The sequence below is a fragment of the Carassius auratus genome, unplaced genomic scaffold (genome assembly GCF_003368295.1).
Source record: "Carassius auratus strain Wakin unplaced genomic scaffold, ASM336829v1 scaf_tig00218106, whole genome shotgun sequence".
NCBI lineage: Eukaryota > Metazoa > Chordata > Actinopteri > Cypriniformes > Cyprinidae > Carassius > Carassius auratus.
In genome coordinates this window covers 1-7500 of record NW_020529381.1, presented here as the reverse complement: position 1 = coordinate 7500, position 7500 = coordinate 1, and the positions used below count along the sequence as shown (strand labels likewise).

General features: G+C 36.0%; 2 non-coding genes and 1 pseudogene across 2 annotated transcripts; all 3 read left to right on the top strand.

Annotated features, from left to right (window-relative positions):
- The first annotated feature begins 5217 nt into the window (after positions 1 to 5217).
- Positions 5218 to 5334, top strand: LOC113104757 (5S ribosomal RNA). The gene has a single exon (XR_003292112.1). It is a non-coding gene; the product is annotated as a 5S ribosomal RNA (ribosomal RNA).
- A 490-nt stretch (positions 5335 to 5824) lies between these two features.
- On the top strand, positions 5825 to 5942 carry LOC113104756 (5S ribosomal RNA). The gene has a single exon (XR_003292111.1). It is a non-coding gene; the product is annotated as a 5S ribosomal RNA (ribosomal RNA).
- A 761-nt stretch (positions 5943 to 6703) lies between these two features.
- Positions 6704 to 6823, top strand: LOC113104758 (uncharacterized; annotated as a pseudogene).
- The last annotated feature ends 677 nt before the right edge of the window (positions 6824 to 7500 follow it).

The following is a 7500-nucleotide window of genomic DNA, read 5'->3' as shown; positions in this document are numbered from 1 at the left end:
CTTGCAAAATGCTTTGGATACTATGGAACTGGATGATGAAAGGAATAAAGTATTGAGTGATGCACAACAGGAGGGAATTTTATGTACACCGATGGATGTGACGGACAGTGTGCAAAAGGAGATGGACGCAGTAGAAATTAATGATGCTACAAAAGAGTGTGAACAAGGACAAGAAAATGAGGAGACGCAGGGGAAATCATCAAAAAGAAGAAGATCTGTGAAGGTAATACCCAATTTAGATACTGCAAGAAAAAGAGTGCTTAAAGAAGATGGTTTTGAATGTACAAATAAGTATGAGTTGCTAAAGGGTTTGGAGGAGGTGGACTGAGTTTATGGGTTTTATGCATGTTTCTATATGTTTTATGCTGTTAAGAATAGTGACTTTTAATGCTAGAGGGCTGTCAGACATGGGAAAATTTGAAAAAGTGAAAGAAATGTGTAAAGGAGAAGATGTGATTTTATTACAAGAAACTAACTGGAGGGAAGAGTACATGACTGAAATAAGGAAAAGTTGGAGCGGAGAGATTTTATATAACAATGGTGATGGGAGGCTGGGAAGAGGAGTTGCAGTTTTAATAAAAGAAAACAGTGGTGTATCGTGTAAAACAATATATAATGACATGGATGGGAAATGTATTGCGGTTGAAATGGAGTATGAGGAGAAAAAAGTTATTTTAGTTAATATTCATGCACCAACAGTAGAGAATGAAAAAAAGGAATATTTTAATGTATTAAGAGAATTTTTAAAGAAACATAAAGAAGTTATTATGATGGGTGATTTTAATACTGTTTTCAGTAAATTAGAAATGGGAGAGGGAATGGTTTTTAAAAATGATAAAGGAAGAAAAGAACTGAAATTATTAATGGAAGAAAATAATATAATTGATGTATGGAGAGAAAGAAATGAAAAAAAGAAAGAATATTCAAGGAGGCAATTATTGGGTAATTTTATGTGTAAGACTAGGATTGATTTTATTTTATGTACAAGGAACATTGAAGGATTTATCGGTAATATTAAATATGAAGAATCAAGCTTAAGTGACCATAAACCAATTTTTATGCAAATAGACTGGAGTTCAGTGAAGAAAGGGCCGGGGGTATGGGTATTAAATGTAGAGGTTTTGAAGAATGAGGACTATGTGTTAAGTATTAAAGAAATTATTGAAAAAGAAAAGGAAAATGGAATGTACGGCGAAGATAAAAGGATATGGTGGGAAAATGTTAAATATTTAGTTAAAAAATTCACAATAAAGTACAGTAAATTAATACAGAGAAGTAAGAGGAAGAAGGAGAGAGAAATAAGAGAAAAATTGGAAAAAGAATTAAATGAGAATGGGAAAGATATACAAAAAATAAAAGAATTGGAGGGAATATTGAAAGAAATGGAAGAGGAAAAATATGAAGGCGCAAGACTAAGAAGTAAAGCTAAATATACTGTGGAGGGTGAAAAATGTACAAAGTTTTTTTTTGATTTAGAAAAAATAAGAGGGAAGGCTGGAATGATTAAAGAAATAAGAGGGAAAAATGGTGTAGTTGTGGAAACTAATGAGGAAATATTAAAAGAAATAAAGGCATACTATGAGAACCTGTTTAGTACTGAGGGGGTGGGGGAAGAAGAGAAACTGGAGTTACTGAAGCAAATAAAACAAAAGTAGGAGAAGTAGACAAAAAAGAATGTGATGAAGAGATAAGAGAAGAAGAGATTAAAAGAGCAATAAGTGAATTAAACAAAAAGAAAAGTCCAGGTGTAGATGGTTTGGGGAGTGAATTTTATATAGTTTTTAAAGATTTTTTAACTAGCATTTTAAAAGAAGTATATGTAGAGGTGTTTAAGAAAGGAGAATTAAATCAAAGAATGGGAATGGGTTTAATGAAATTGATATACAAGAGAAAAGGAGAGAAGACAGATTTAAAGAACTATAGACCGATTACAATGCTGAATACTGATTTAAAGATTTTATCTAAAATTTTAGCCAACAGATTGAAAGAAGTCATGCCGAGTATAATTAAAACTAACCAAGTGTACGGAGTGAAAGGGAGAGACATAGCAGATACAACTATTAGTATAAAAGATATGATAAGATACATACATGAAAGCAATAAAGATGGGTTTATTATCAGTTTAGATTTCGAGAAAGCTTTTGACAGGGTGGAGCATGGTTTTTTATTTGATGTTTTAAAAAGTTTTGGTTTTGGAGAGAATTTTATGAAATGGATTAGGATTTTATACAAAGGCGCAATAACAAAAATTAAATGTAATGGGTTTTTAACACAGTGTTTTAAAATTACTAGATCGATAAGACAAGGATGTCCGTTGTCAGCTCTTTTATATTCTTTAGTTGCAGAACCTTTGGGATTGGCTGTAAAACATGGAGAGGGGATAAAAGGCATAGGCATCGAGGGAGGGGAAAGTAAAATTTTTCAGTACGCCGATGACACAACATTATTGTTAAAAGATCTGAAGAGTGTGGAAAATGCAATTCAAATTGTACAAAAGTATTGTAGGGGATCAGGAGCTAAAGTAAATGAGGACAAAACGCTGTATATGAGATTTGGAGGGGCACCGGTTTTAACAGAACATTTTACCTTTAAGGAAACTAAAGAAATGAAGATTTTAGGTGTTTTAATGGGGAGGGATGAAAAGAAAGCAGATGAAACTATGTGGGAAGAAGCTTTAGGAGGGATTGAAAGAAGATTGAATTTTTGGAGAATGAGAACATTAACTTTGAAAGGGAAGGTTTTAGTTCTTAATGTTTTAATGGTTTCGAAATTGTGGTATATTTTATATGTGTCATCTATGCCGTTGTGGGTAGAAAAAAGGCTGAAAAAATGTTTTTTAGATTTTTTATGGGAAGGTAAGCCACCAAGAATAGCATACAACACTTTAATAGGAGCAGTGAAGAAGGGAGGACTGGGGTTAATGATGTGGAGCAAAGAAAGAACAGCTTGAGAGTGAAAATAATAAAAAAGTACTTGGATGAAGAAAACGAAGTGGCATGGAAGAGAACAATGGGGCATTTTTAAGTAAGTGTAGTAATTTTAATTTGGGGGACAACATTTTATGGATGAAAGTTAAAAAATGGATGACGGAGGGGCTGCCAGATTTTTATAAAGAACTGATGGGGGCATGGGGCAAATTTTTGACGAATGTGCATTTTAAGCCACAAGGTAGAGAGAACATTTTAAATCAGCCTTTATTCTTAAACAACGGCATTTTAAGTCAAGGGAAGGAGGTTTTTTTTAAGAAGTGGTGGGATGTGGGAATCACGACAAGTCAGAGATGTTTTATATGAATTCAAAGAGGGGTTTTTACCAGTGCAATACATTGTGGATGTGATGGAGGAGGCAAAGGAGGATTATAGCAGACGAGAGATAACAAACAAGTATGATGTAATTAAGAATGCAATACCTCAAGAGTGGATAAACAGAATTGACAACATGGAAGAAGAGAAACCTGGGAAAGATGTGTATGTGAGGCTAGGGGAAAAACTGTGTGCTTTTAATGAATGTACTGTGAAAATGTTTTATTGTGTTTTTAGAGATACTGTTTTAAGAAACCCTGTTGTAAACGAATACTGGATACGGTTGTTCAATGATGTAAAGAAGAGAATATATGGGGGAACATGAGTGGTAAAATTGTACAGACGAAACTGGAGAATATGGAGTATTTTATCAGGAACAAAGCAGTATTCACAGATGTGATTTTTAAACAAAATTGGGATGCCAAGTATGCCAAGATGCAGATGAAGGGTTCTTACACTTGTTTTTATATTGTGATGAGCTGAAAGTTTTTAATGAGAGATGTAAAAACATGATTTTCATTTTGAGAGGAGTTGAAATTGGGAAAATTGGAGTGGGAAAAGGTGTTCATGTTGGGAATTAATGAAAATTGTAAAAACAAGAAGATCATTAATTTACTTGTGATGTTGATGAAAAGTGCGGTATGGGAAAGAAGAGTAGTGGGGAAAAAAGAAAATGTTTTAATTGATGTGTGGGGGAATGTTTAGGAGAAAAGTTGAGAAATATGTTGAATGTCCTGTTTTATTACTTTAAGTTGGAGGGAACAATGAATCTTTTTAATTATGTTTTTACTCAGGAGGTCTTAAAGGTTTTAAATGACCTGGGGATGGAACTGTCATTTTTAAAAGATTAAACAATGTAATGAGTGTTTTTTAGTTTATAATTTGTAAGATGTCTGACAGCCCAAAACTTTAGGATTGGTCTATGTTAAAGAAAGCATATTATGTACCTTTGTATGTTAATATTTGATATGTATGTTTGAATTGAACAATTTCTTTAATAAAAAAAAAAAAAAAAAAAAAAAAAAGGGCTATGCCCGATCTCGTCTGATCTCGGAAGCTAAGCAGGTTTGGGCCTGGTTAGTACTTGAATGGGAGACAGCCTGGAATACCAGGTGCTGTAAGCTTTTTGGACATTTTTCACTTAGTATATAATAATTTTGCCAAAAAATAGAGTCAATGCCGATCTCTGAATAATTAGCAGGTTTGGGCTGGTTAGTACATGGATGGGAGACTGCCTGGGAATACCAGGTGCTTTAAACTTTTTGGATATTTTTCACGAATTATATAATAATCTGCAAAAAAAAAAAAAAAAAGAGTCAATGCCCGATCTCTGAATATTAGCAGGTTTAGGTCTGGTTAGTACTTGGATGGGAGACCGCCTAGGAATACCAGGTGCTTAAGCTTTTTGGAAAATTTTCACTTAGTATAAACAATTTTGCCAAAAATAGAGTCAATGGCCGATCTCTGAATATTAGCAGGTTTGGGCCTGGTTAGTACATGGATGGGAGACTGCCTGGGAATACCAGGTGCTTTAAACTTTTTGGATATTTTTCATGAATTATATAATAATCTTGCAAAAAAAAAAGAGTCAATGCCGATCTCTGAATATTAGCAGGTTTGGGCCTGGTTAGTACATGGATGGGAGACTGCCTGGGAATACCAGGTGCTTTAAACTTTTGGATATTTTTCACGAATTATATACTAATCTTGCAAAAAAAAAAAAAAAAGAAAAAAAAAAAAGAATCAATGCCCGATCTCTGAATCTTAGCAGGTTTAGGTCTGGTTAGTACTTGGATGAGAGACCGCCTAGGAATACCAGGTGCTTTAAGCTTTTGGGTTTTCTTTCCTACTTATATAATGTACTGGCCAGTAGATTGGCTGAACTTTAAATAGCCCTCTCTTTGCAGCAGACTTCGCTTACGGCCATACCAACCTGGCATACCCGATCTCGTCTGATCTCGGAAGCTAAGCAGGTTTGGGCCTGGTTAGTACTGGATGGGAGACCTCCTGGAAATACCAGGTGCTGTAAGCTTTTTGGAAATTTTTCACTTAGTATATAACAATTTTGCCAAAAATGGCCGATCTCTGAATATTAGCAGGTTTGGGCCTGGTTAGTACATGGATGGGAGACTGCCTGGGAATACCAGGTGCTTTAAACTTTTGGATATTTTTCATGAATTATATAATAATCTTTGCAAAAAAAAAGAGTCAATGCCCGATCTCTGAATATTAGCAGGTTTGGGCTCTGTTAGTACATGGATGGGAGACTGCCTGGGAATACCAGGTGCTTTAAACTTTTTGGATATTTTTTCACGAATTATATCTAATCTTGCAACAAAAAAAAAAAAAAAGTCAATGCCCATCTCTGAATCTTAGCAGGTTTAGGTCTGGTTAGTACTTGGATGAGAGACCGCCTAGGAATACCAGGCTTTTTAAGCTTTTGGTTTTTCTTTCCTTTATTATGTACTGGGGCCAGTAGATTGGCAGAACTTTAAATAGCCTCTCTTTTCGGAGCAGTCTTCGCTTACGGCCATACCAACCTGCTATGACCGATCTCGTTTGATCTCGGAAGCTAAGCAGGTTTGGGCCTGGTTAGTACTTGGATGGGAGACCGCCTGGGAATACCAGGTGCTGTAAGCTTTTGGAATTTTTCACTTAGTATAGAACAATTTTGCCAAAAATAGAGTCAATGGCCGATCTCTGCATATTAGCAGGTTTGGGCCTGTTAGTACATGGATGGGAGACTGCCTGGGAATACCAGGTGCTTTAAACTTTTTGATATTTTTCACGAATTATATAATAATCTTGCAAATTAAAAAAAAAGAGTCAATGCCAGATCTCTGCATACTAGCAGGTTTAGGTCTGGTTAGTACTTGGATGGGAGACCGCCTTGAAATACCAGGTGCTGTAAGCTTTTTGGAAAATTTTCACTTAGTATAGAACAATTTTGCCAAAAATAGAGTCAATGGCCGATCTCTGAATATTAGCAGGTTTGGGCCTGGTTAGTACATGGATGGGAGACTGCCTGGGAATACCAGGTGCTTTAAACTTTTGGATATTTTTCATGAATTATATAATAATCTTGCAAAAAAAAAGAGTCAATGGCCGATCTCTGAATATTAGCAGGTTTGGGCCTGGTTAGTACATGGATGGGAGACTGCCTGGGAATACCAGGTGCTTTAAACTTTTGGATATTTTTCACTAATTATATAATAATCTTGCAAAAAAAAAAGTCAATGCCCGATCTCTGAATATTAGCAGGTTTAGGTCTGGTTAGTACTTGGATGAGAGACTGCCTAGGAATACCAGGTGCTTTAAGCTTTTGGTTTTCTTTCCTACTTATATAATGTACTGGCGAGTAGATTGGCTGAACTTTAAATAGCCCTCTCTTGCAGCAGTCTGCTTACGGCCATACAAACCTGGCCATGCCCAATCTCTGTTTGATCTCGGAAGCTAAGCAGGTTTGGGCCTGGTTAGTACTTGGATGGGAGACCGCCTGGGAATACCAGGTGCTGTAAGCTTTTTGGAAATTTTTCACTTAGTATAGAAAAATTTTGCCAAAACATAGAGTCAATGCCGATCTCTGCATATTAGCAGGTTTGGGCCTGGTTAGTACATGGATGGGAGACTGCCTGGGAATACCAGGTGCTTTAACTTTTTGGATATTTTTCACTTTAGTATGAATAATTTTGCCAAAATGGCTGATCTCTGAATATTAGCAGGTTTGGGCCTGGTTAGTACTGGATGGGAGACTGCCTGGGAATACCAGGTGCTTTAAACTTTTTGGTATTTTTCTGAATTATATATAATCTTGCCAAAAGAAAGAGTCAACGTGGCCGATCTCTGAATATTAGCAGGTTTGGGCCTGGTTAGTACATGGATGGGAGACTGCCTGGGAATACCAGGTGCTTTAAACTTTTTGGATATTTTTCACGAATTATATAATAAATCTTGCAAAAAAAAAAAAGAAGAGTCAATGCCCGATCTCTGCATATTAGCAGGTTTAGGTCTGGTTGGTACTTGGATGAGAGAACGCCTAGGAATACCAGGCGCTTTAAGCTTTTGGCGGTTTTTCCTTTCCTACTGTATATAATGTATTGGCGAGTAGATTGGCTGAACTTTAAATAGCCCTCTCTTCGCAGCAGACTTTGCTTTACGGCCATACCGACCTGGACATGCCCGATCTCGTCTTATCTCG